The sequence below is a fragment of the Carassius auratus genome, chromosome 16 (genome assembly GCF_003368295.1).
Source record: "Carassius auratus strain Wakin chromosome 16, ASM336829v1, whole genome shotgun sequence".
Lineage (NCBI taxonomy): Eukaryota > Metazoa > Chordata > Actinopteri > Cypriniformes > Cyprinidae > Carassius > Carassius auratus.
In genome coordinates, this window is record NC_039258.1 from 2,082,378 (window position 1) to 2,092,500 (window position 10,123).

Consider the following 10,123-nt stretch of genomic DNA (forward strand, 5'->3'; position numbering starts at 1 on the left):
AACTAAAACAAAAGAGCCTGTAAATTAAGATGATAAGGTTGGGAAGGTGGTGGTCCTATGATTTTACTCTATTCCTTGTTTTTATCTGGGTAAACTGGTCTCCTGCAACAGTCACTGGTGCAGTAGCAGTGTGTGAGTTAGCTTTAAACATGCTTAGAAACAAAACTGAATGAAATGAAATAATAAGAAAGCTTACCGGCTTTGTGCAAAACTGAAGGAAAAATATGGAGCACCAAAAAAAAAAAAAAAAATAGGCCTAATTTAGAACAAAGCATTAAGTCATTTAAACATTTAGAATGAGCAAGTATCCAACAACATCCAAGTATAGGCTTATTTTCAGACAGGCATCCGTTGACTGTCTGAGCCACGTGTGTTCTTATCCCAAACAAACAATGCACGAGGACTGTGAAATCTGATCTAATGCGAAACATCGCGAAATCATTACAAATGATTACTGGTTCTGGTATGACATCAGCAATTAAGACAATATATAAAGGTAGGATAAAAACATAAATGTCAAACCGAGACTCACAGACACGCTTAATGTCATGGATCGCTTTCAGAGATATCGTTGATTTGTCGCGTGACTCGCGTCCTTCAGTTCTTGTGATGGACGTCAGCACAGCGTTACTAATTTGTACTCAAAAGTGAGTAAAATCTCACTTTGATGAGGTTTTCATTCTGTCTGAGGTCAGACATGAATTAAATCGTGAAAGAGTCTTGCATAAAAGATTAATTTACTATTTTTACTTTACTTTCTTTCTTTTGTTGGTTTTGCGTTTGTTGTTTAAAGGATTTTTATTTATTTATTTTAAATCAGCTCCCTCTTATTACCAGACGTGCAAAAAAAGAGAAGAAATTGACACATTTCCCCCCACATTATTTTATCAATAAAGTCAAACAACTGGAACAACTTATATTCAACGGCAGATTACAATAATAATCACTGAGTTGTGTAATATGTATCACTGTGTATAATGTTGTGTATAATATTCTATTGACACACAACATACTGTACTATGAAATGCCAAATAAAGCCTGTTCCACCTTATGTGGAGTTGTCTTCACCTATATGGCATTTCTCCATATATTCTCCATATGTTACAAGGTTGTGATTGCACAACACAACCACATTGATGTGAAAATTAAGTATGAAAAAAAGCCATATTGTTGGTGGTGTATGTAACAGGATTAATTATCCCATATGTTGTGTGTTATTAGGGTTAATGCCTGATGATTAAATCCTTTGGTGCATTATACCCATATCTTTCTTTTGTCATTAGAAACTGGAGTAATGATATGTTTTTCTGGTGTTTTAGGAAAAAATGTGTATATCCCGCTTTTCATGACTGCACCACAACTGCAAGGAAAAAGATCAGGGAACATTTGACTTCTCATGATATGACTCATTCAGTGCTGTAAGTCTCTAAAGACATCTTCAGTACTCACTCATACAACATATGCTGCATTTAAGGCATGTGACATACATGGACAATTCCTGACGGATCATCGGAGCTTTGTCTGTGTGTTGGGTACTGTCCATGGTGCTGTAGCATATCTGTGACTTCCTTCTTACCTTTTTTCTTGGAATTCTAGGTAGGTTTGTAAGAAAGATGAAACTACCGTAGATCGTGTAGTTTGTTTTACTTTATGTTTGTTAGATTACTTAACGTTCAGTTGATTATGTTATCCTCACACATGCTTCTAGAGTCACTTCAAAAAAAGCTGCAGAGAAAATCCGTCTCTTTCAAGTACTCTTCAGCATGCAACAAGTGCAGAGCTCATGTAGGCTATATATAATTAAACGATTGTGTCATTCTTATGGCAAACGGCATATAACTTCTTTCTTCTATCCAACTTTATTTAATGGTATAGCCTAATGATGTAAAAATCTTACATAAATCTTTAAAATTTTATAAAAACAAGAAAGCCCTTAAATTGACTTCTCTTTTGGATTAGTATAATTTAATTTAAAAGCTCTTTTTTATGTATCCTATGTAGCCTATTTAGGTCTATTTTCCTTTTATTTTTCCTTCTGGCTCAGTTTGGTTTATTTTGACACTATGAATGAATTAATTATTTTTGTGTTGTTGTGCTACTTTTTGTTATGCTCAAGCAAGACTGAATAAGATTGGATTTTTTTTTGGAATGTGATTATTTTCCTTGTTTGGTTGTAAAGCTGATGCATTAAAAATAAACAAACAAACAAACAAAAAACTTCTCTCTCCTGATCAGAGGCACAAAGAAGTTTTAGAGCCACAACACAGCGCCTCCCAGCGGAGAACTTTGAAATAGTCACTTCATTTGGATATTTTAAACTTGTTTTAAATTGATATCAGGGACACAGAGGAGAAAGGTTGAAGCTAAATTTATATACGTCAAATGTAGATAAATGTTCAAACGGAGTGTAACGTGCGAGGTTCGCACGTTTGAGGTGAGGAGAAGCGTTAAGAAAGATACTAACGAAAACTAAAAAGCCAAGAGACGTTAATCTGAGTTTACAACGATAAAGAGTTTCTGAAACCTCTTTAAACAGTAGTTAGCAAGACTACCTTAATAAGTAGGCTGTAAGTAAAAAAAAATCTCACTCAAAAAAAGTTGCAATTGCAGTGTCGCTAATCCACCACAAGAGGGAAGTATAAATCTGACCAGAGAGCAGTGGACACAAAGCTGACCATCTCACGGACATACAACTATTGCAGGTTTGAAATCTTCATTCCTCCACCTTCGCAAATATTGATTATTACTTTGAGTGTGTGTCGATAGCATCGTCCAAACAGCTGTCAAAGCAGATTACTTTGAGAATATGTACCAGATGCAAACAGACCCACTTGGCCCGTGCATTCTGCGGTACTGAATATATGCGTTATTGTGTTACTGTAACAGGTAGTAATATAGATGAAGAATATAAGACATTTGCTTCACTAAATATGTACATTTCAAATGAATCCTCATGTCATTTAAAAAAAAAAAAACCCTTTTCATGTGGAAAAGTTTACCAGAGAGAGCTTTCCATATACCTTTGATATAATGGTGAATGATAACAGATAGCTGTCAAACAAAAAAAAAAAATTATATGCATTTTATTAATTCATTGTAATTGTATTAATTTCATGTATTTTTATTTATTTTTTTAATTTATTTATTTATTTATTTTTTTTTGGAGCTCAATAGCATTTCACTTTCATTGTGTGGAAAACAACATGCCATAGTACTTTTAGCATTAAATTTTTTGTTCGACATAAGAATAATACCATCATAATGGTTTGTAACAACTTGGGGGTGACTAAATACATGTTTTTGTTTTGGTGAGTTAATTCTTATTTCTTTTCAAAATGCACCAGCAGCCTCATTATTTACAAATGTTTTTTTTTTTCGCAAATACAAATCTGAAACATCACACTTTCCCCCGTGTTAGTGCTAGTGACACTTGTAGTTGGTGGAAGTGTTGGTCTTATCAGAGGATGCCGTAGCATGTCAGAAGGTTTTATCACTCTCCAGGCTTCGTGTGGTTGTTCAGTGAAGTGACCCGGATTCTAAAGCAAAGTGGTGGAGGTGTTGTGGAGTGGAAACAGGGGTGGAGGGGGGGCTCTTATGATGGAGTGGATTAGAGATGGAGGTGGGGGGGGTTATGGGTGATGCAGTTTTGCAGCTGTGCGTGTGCTTCTGTGTCTGTGTGTGATTACGGGGGGCAGGAAAGGTTCAGAAGTGTTGGAGCAGAAAATCTCTCTTCTCTCTCCTCCTCCTCTTTCTCTTTCTGTCACCGGGCCAGACGTAAAGCAACAGCAATTTGTGCGATTTCACAGCTCACTGGATCCCAAAAAACTCTGACAACCTTATACTGAGAAAGGAAGAGAAGCGAGGAGAATTGGAGGGGTAGAATGATGTTATGAACTGAACAAGGGGAATTTGAAGGGCCGGGAAAATAGAAATATGTGGGATGAGGAAAACTACAGCACTCGAAACAGCACTGAAATTGTTCACAGAAACAAAAATGTTAATTGAAATATTAATGTGAAATGTGTAACTGCAACAGTATATTAAAATAAAAAAAATGGCATCGACATAAACTGAACGGTAAAAAAAGACTTGAAAACAAAATCTTGAAAAAAAAACAATCTATTGTTTTTATTTTTTTTGCATGATTTGAGAAGGATATACAAAATTTTCGGGTCAGTAGATTTTTTTTATTTTATTTTAAGAAATTAATACTTTTATTTAGCAAGCCTGAATTCTATTTATCAAAAGTGACAGTTAAGAGTTTTATATTGTGGCAAAAAAGAAAAATATTAGGCGGAACAACTTTTTTTTAGCATTGATAATAATAAAAAATGTTTCTAAAGCAGCAAATCAGCATATTAGACTGAAGACTGGAGTAATGATGCTGTAAACTGTAACTGTAATTAAAAGTTTATATCTCACAGTTGTGAGAAGAAAAAAAAGTCAGAATTCTGAGATAAAAAGTTGCAGTTAACTTTTTTTTTTCCATGGCAAAAACAAGTTTCCAAAGAAAACAGCTATATTTAATTATAGAAATATGTCACAATATTGCTGTTTTTAATGCATTTTTTGCACAAATAAATGCAGCCTTAGTGACTATAAGAGACATTTGAAGAAGAAAAGTGTATAAAAGATTCTGCAGATTTGTTTCTACATATTTGTCTTTGTGTCCTCCATTTATGAGTCTTTTTTTAGAAACTAAACAATGAGCTCAGCATAAAATCTGCGCCTGAGGATCACCTAATCCCTCAATCTCTTCATGAGCATTAACTGCTCTTTGAGCTTCTATTTGTGTGGCCTTTCCCTTTATCTAATATTCAGAGATGTGTCACTGTTAAACCCAGCAAAACCTCCGAAGCCGTTCTGAATGCATAATGCTGTCTCCCGGACAATTACGGTGTTTGCAGACAAGCAAGTGAGAAACTTGTGCAATAATTCAAAAGGCATTTGCCAGGATGACGGAGCACTTAAAAGAACCGCCTCTTTAAAAGAGGAGCTCGAGTGCCCTCAAGATAAGACATGTCACCTGAGTTCTTTGTCTCGAGGGCTGTAGGACATCTGGATTGGCTTTTAAGGTCAGTCATGGGACAGGAAGCCCCTTTAATCCCTTCAGATGTAAAGTGAGGAGGGTATTCTTTGGGTTGCTGAACAGAAGCTGCACACAGTCCTGTCTCATCACAGCACATCACCTCATTAACTTGGAATAGTTCACATAAAATGAATATAAGATGGCTTTGTCAAAAACAGACTAAAATTTTATTCCTAAAGAAATGACTTCTAAGTGCAGGTGCATTTCAAATATTGTTCAAAATGTTCTAAATAATGTGAATGAAATGGGAACAAAGTCCATCTTTTGCAAATAAAGTGTAGGGTCTACCTAGATATTTGGTGCAAAAAATAAAATAATAATAATTTTGACCATTTTGTACAAAACCTAAAATTTTAAAATGTAGAAAATTATTAGAGGATATTTATTTTTATATTCCATTTAGTAATCTAGTTGACAGACTTTTGGACTTTTGTTGCTTTTATATGAAAAATTGCTGAAAATCAAGGACAATTGACCAAAATGTTCTTAAAATTCACTAAAATATTAAAACGTATATTAATTATATTATAATAAATGTAATAAAAGAATAAAAACTAAATAGAAATACAACTAAATATATAAAAAAACAACAGAATTAAGAAAATATATATACACACAAACACTGACACACACATAAAAATATTAATAAAAACTCTCTCTCATGCTAAAATAACACTGGCTGGTGCAGTTATTATTAAAATCCAGCCATGCACATATTTTCTTTTTAAATAAATTAAATTAAGTACTGCAATGATCTTTGTTTTATAAACCTTTGAAAGATAACAATGAAAAAGTGTACTAAAGTTTTTTGTAAAAAGTATTTATATGGCACAATATGACATTTTTTCACCACTAGAGGGTGCGTATTCAAAACAAAACAAAGAAACAAAGGCGTAGTTTGATGACGCAGTGACTGAGTGTGGAATCATAGGAGATGTCGTCTTCATCCCCACAGTCGATGCAACCCGAAGGGACTCGGGCAAAAAATCATGTTCATGGATGAGCTAATGATTTATTAATATAGCAGAATGAAGCCGGGTGAGACGTGAGTGCGTGACACGGCTCGAAAGCAGCGGAGCTTTTATTATGCCACAATCGACCGCTTCCGCTCCTACCGGAAAAAGCAGCGCTGTTTTATCATACTAGATACATTTGAAAGTTCTAATACTACTCTGTGCGGTCGTCACCGGTCTATTAAAACGCACAACGTATTAAAGTGTCTTTGATGTTTCAATGTTTTCTACAAACAAAAACGGAAATCGAGGGGTTATGACGTCATTGGCAGGTGACACAATCGACATGGTTCGTGTCACTAGTTAAAATGGCTTATTTCTCTAGATTTAAACGGTCTTTGAAACATTTGGGATATTTTATATAACTACACAAGTCTTCAAAATATTGTGAAGTGTTCTAGATAGTTATGTTAATAATTGTTCTAGATAGTTTAATAAAAAAATATTACATATTGTGCCTTTAACGAATAGAAGCAGGTTTATAGATGAAACACCGTCTCTTTTAGACGTGCTGTGTGGGCCCTGTTTTCTCATATGAGCATGAAATGGCTGTGTAGAGTGAGGGGTCAAGTGAAGGTGGCATCCCCACGCAGCCAACTGGAAAGCTTGCAGTTCAAAGGTCATTGAAAATATGCTCGATTGCTTGACTTGTCATACAAATCAAATCAGCTGCTAGCTGTACTAGTGGTTTAAAATGACCCAGCCTATTAACAGACCAGAGACAGCAGACGGCAAACCGGTACTACCAGTCCAGAATATCTGTCTCATCATTTTTTAACCTTCAGATATTTTCAGATGGAGGAGATTTTTTTAATGCTACACTGATTCTAGCCTAATTTTATATTCCCTTTGTGACTTTGACCTTGTCTTCCCCGCTATTTGTTAGACTGTGATTTATCTGTCAGATTAATTTTGTTGGCTGCATTGAAATGTGTTTAAGATAGGGGTCACTTTTCGGGTCAGAGATGGCAGCCAATAAATTGAAGGGGAAAAAGAAGAGAGAGGGTGTTTAAAGAAAATTGTCAGAGGACAGAATAATCGAAAGTATTGCATTTGCACAAACATAATAACATCTCTGAATTATTAAACAGTTTATGGGATTATAGGGCCTGTTTTTACAATGTACAGTTAAATGTGTGTTAAACACAACAATCAATAACTTTGCTTCATAGTAAACATGCATTGCAGATGTGCATTAATATTGGACTGCTGTCGCATAGGCAATGTGTCTTTAGAATAGTGTGAATTACAATAAAATCAATAAGTGTTTTCTTAAAGCTCTTAGCTGGCGTTCAGTTTTGCATGCCTTGCAACAGCTATATGAGAGCTATCCACATATATATTTATACACAAAGTAAGCACATCTTCCCTCAGAGCCACATCTGAAGTACCAGCATAGGTGCAAAGAATACAATCCTTGTGCATTTAAAAAAAAATCAGTAATAGTTTAGACCACACTATTATTGCTTTAAATGTACAATGCAAAAAACAAAATATTACAATGTTTAAAATACTGAAAATAATTAAGCCATTTTATATCATTGATATATAATTAATTTTTATTATATTTTGAATTAGTTTATGTTTTTATATTTTCCTTTTTCATTTTGATTTTTAAAGCTGTATTAATTTTGTTGTATGTTTTGTAATTTGTAAATGTAATTTAAAATGTCTATATACTTTTTTCGAAAATATTATTTTATTTTTTATTTTAGTTATTTTAGTACATTAGTACAAACTAAATGAAAGTGATAAACTATTAGCAACTAGCTAAATAAACTAGCTTTTTATATTTTATCTTATGTCAGTTAATATTTGTTTTATTTCAAGTAATGGAAATGTTTTTATGATTTTAGTTTTAGTTAATAATTATATTATTAATATGCATTGAAAATTCATCAAGCTGGCACTTTCAAACATTTATTCAAAACTTTTATTAGGAATATTATATTATGCTATAATATATTATACTATATTATATTATTCTTATTAGAAATATTATATTATATTATATTTAATTTTAAAGCAAATGAGGAATGAGGAAAAAGAGGATGCAACTTATACAGTAACACACATTCAAAATCACAATGTAAAAATATATATTTGTATGTTTCTCTTTATAGTCATACTGCACAGCTTATCCAAGCTCGATGGGTAGATGAAAAACTCCATGTGGATGGCCGTGCTTATAAGGCAGATGTTTATGACTGGTTATTTACAAGCTCTTTACTCTGGCCAATTTCCCTGCCCTTGGCAGTGGACGGGTCTATGGGCCGCTTCAGCTGAGCCTGCGCCGCTGGTCATTCATCTCCTCGAGGGCAGCTAATGTGGGGCAGTTGCTGGAGCGAAAAGCTGTCAGGGCTGTTTTTCATTCACCGCCCGTTTTCCCGCATACATTTCAATTAGAGGAGCTTCAGGATGCTACTGGTCCACCGAGGGAAGCTCTGGCAAAGGCCTCGTTTAATACTCCCATCTGCAAGATAAATATTAGCCCGTCGCTGCCCGTATCGATTTGTGCTAAGGTTAAAAGCTTCGAGGACCTTGGCTTGAATATGGGCTGCTTGACAACTTCCCTTCACCCCGCGGTCAGATCTGGTCTGACCCAGACAGTTGAATCCTGCTCCTTGATTTTTTTCCCCCAATTGTGATTAAATGCTCCCTCCCTCTCTGTCACCCCAACCTTAACCCTGGACCTCTCTGCTCCCAGGTCACTTAACCTTGAACCCAATTACAAGATAAGGTTACTTAAAGGTGACCCCCGCTTTGCTTTACTCAGCTAATAGGACAGTCGAGAAAAAGCCCGGCGCAGCTGATACGCTTCTAGCTAATTCACAGGGGGTGACAAAGGTCGCACTCAAGCCATAAAGAAAAGCTTCGATCTCTCAAGCGAAATGAAACTCAGCAATACACAAAAACGGTCGGGCGGTGAGCCAGCAGCACAGCCTGCTATTCAAATAAGACATTTTCGATGCATCACAGTCAACCTGAAGTATTAATGTTCATACACAGGTCACATTTACACTGTCAACCAATTTCGGTTTTCTGTCACTGATTGGCTCTTTCTTGCATGAGCGAAAACAGCGAAAAAACACTACTAAGATTTCTCTGCACCCAATTCTGGCCACTTTTATGATATTAATGTCTGATTTTCCTCTTTATTTGGGAATTTTCCTTATTGTTGCACACTGATAAGCTATGGTAAAGTTACTGAATGCATAGAAAAATGTGAGTATGTATGCAATTAGTATTTATGATACGGTTTTCAAACTATTATTTTTTTTTAATGCTGATTAATTGAATGGTGTTTTTTCATGGTTTAATACGCCATATGCTTATAGTGTTAGTCTTATTGGTGTTATAGTAAGTTAATAGTTCTAACTTTATGATTAAATGCAAAAAAAGTTAATACGAACATTTTGAATAGTTTGCATATTTACACAATTAAATGTAAAAAGACAATTCATTATTTAATTAATTCATTAATTTGTAAATACATTCGTTATTTATATGTAAAGTAGTTAAAAAAAAGAATTGTCAGTAACCTACTGTATTAAAATATCCTTACTTATAGTCATGCAAACTGTTTTTAAATTGATATATGAGCAATATGGGAAGCTAAGCTGTGGAAACAACAATGAAACAGCCCTTCTTGACTGCAGAAAATTAAATGACATTTCTGTTCTTTGTTGATCAGTTTTTACTTGTCAGTTTTCATGCAGTGGATAGTTTGCATTCAGAGCGATCTGCAGTGCACTAATAGCAGACTCTCCTCTCCAGCAGCAGAGGTTAAGTGCTGTGCTAAAGGCCACTGTGATCACAGTAAGAGTGTGCTCCTGATAAGCTTCTGGTTGCTGGGGAACCTTTAGCCTGTGTCAGCAGTCATGGCCTTGTTAACATTATCACCACCAACTCACAGAAAATGATACCATTTCTATAGATTATATATTTGTTTAGCCATGAGGCACAGCCTTTGCACATAAAACTCACATGACTTTATGATAGAATAGAATTATATGGATAT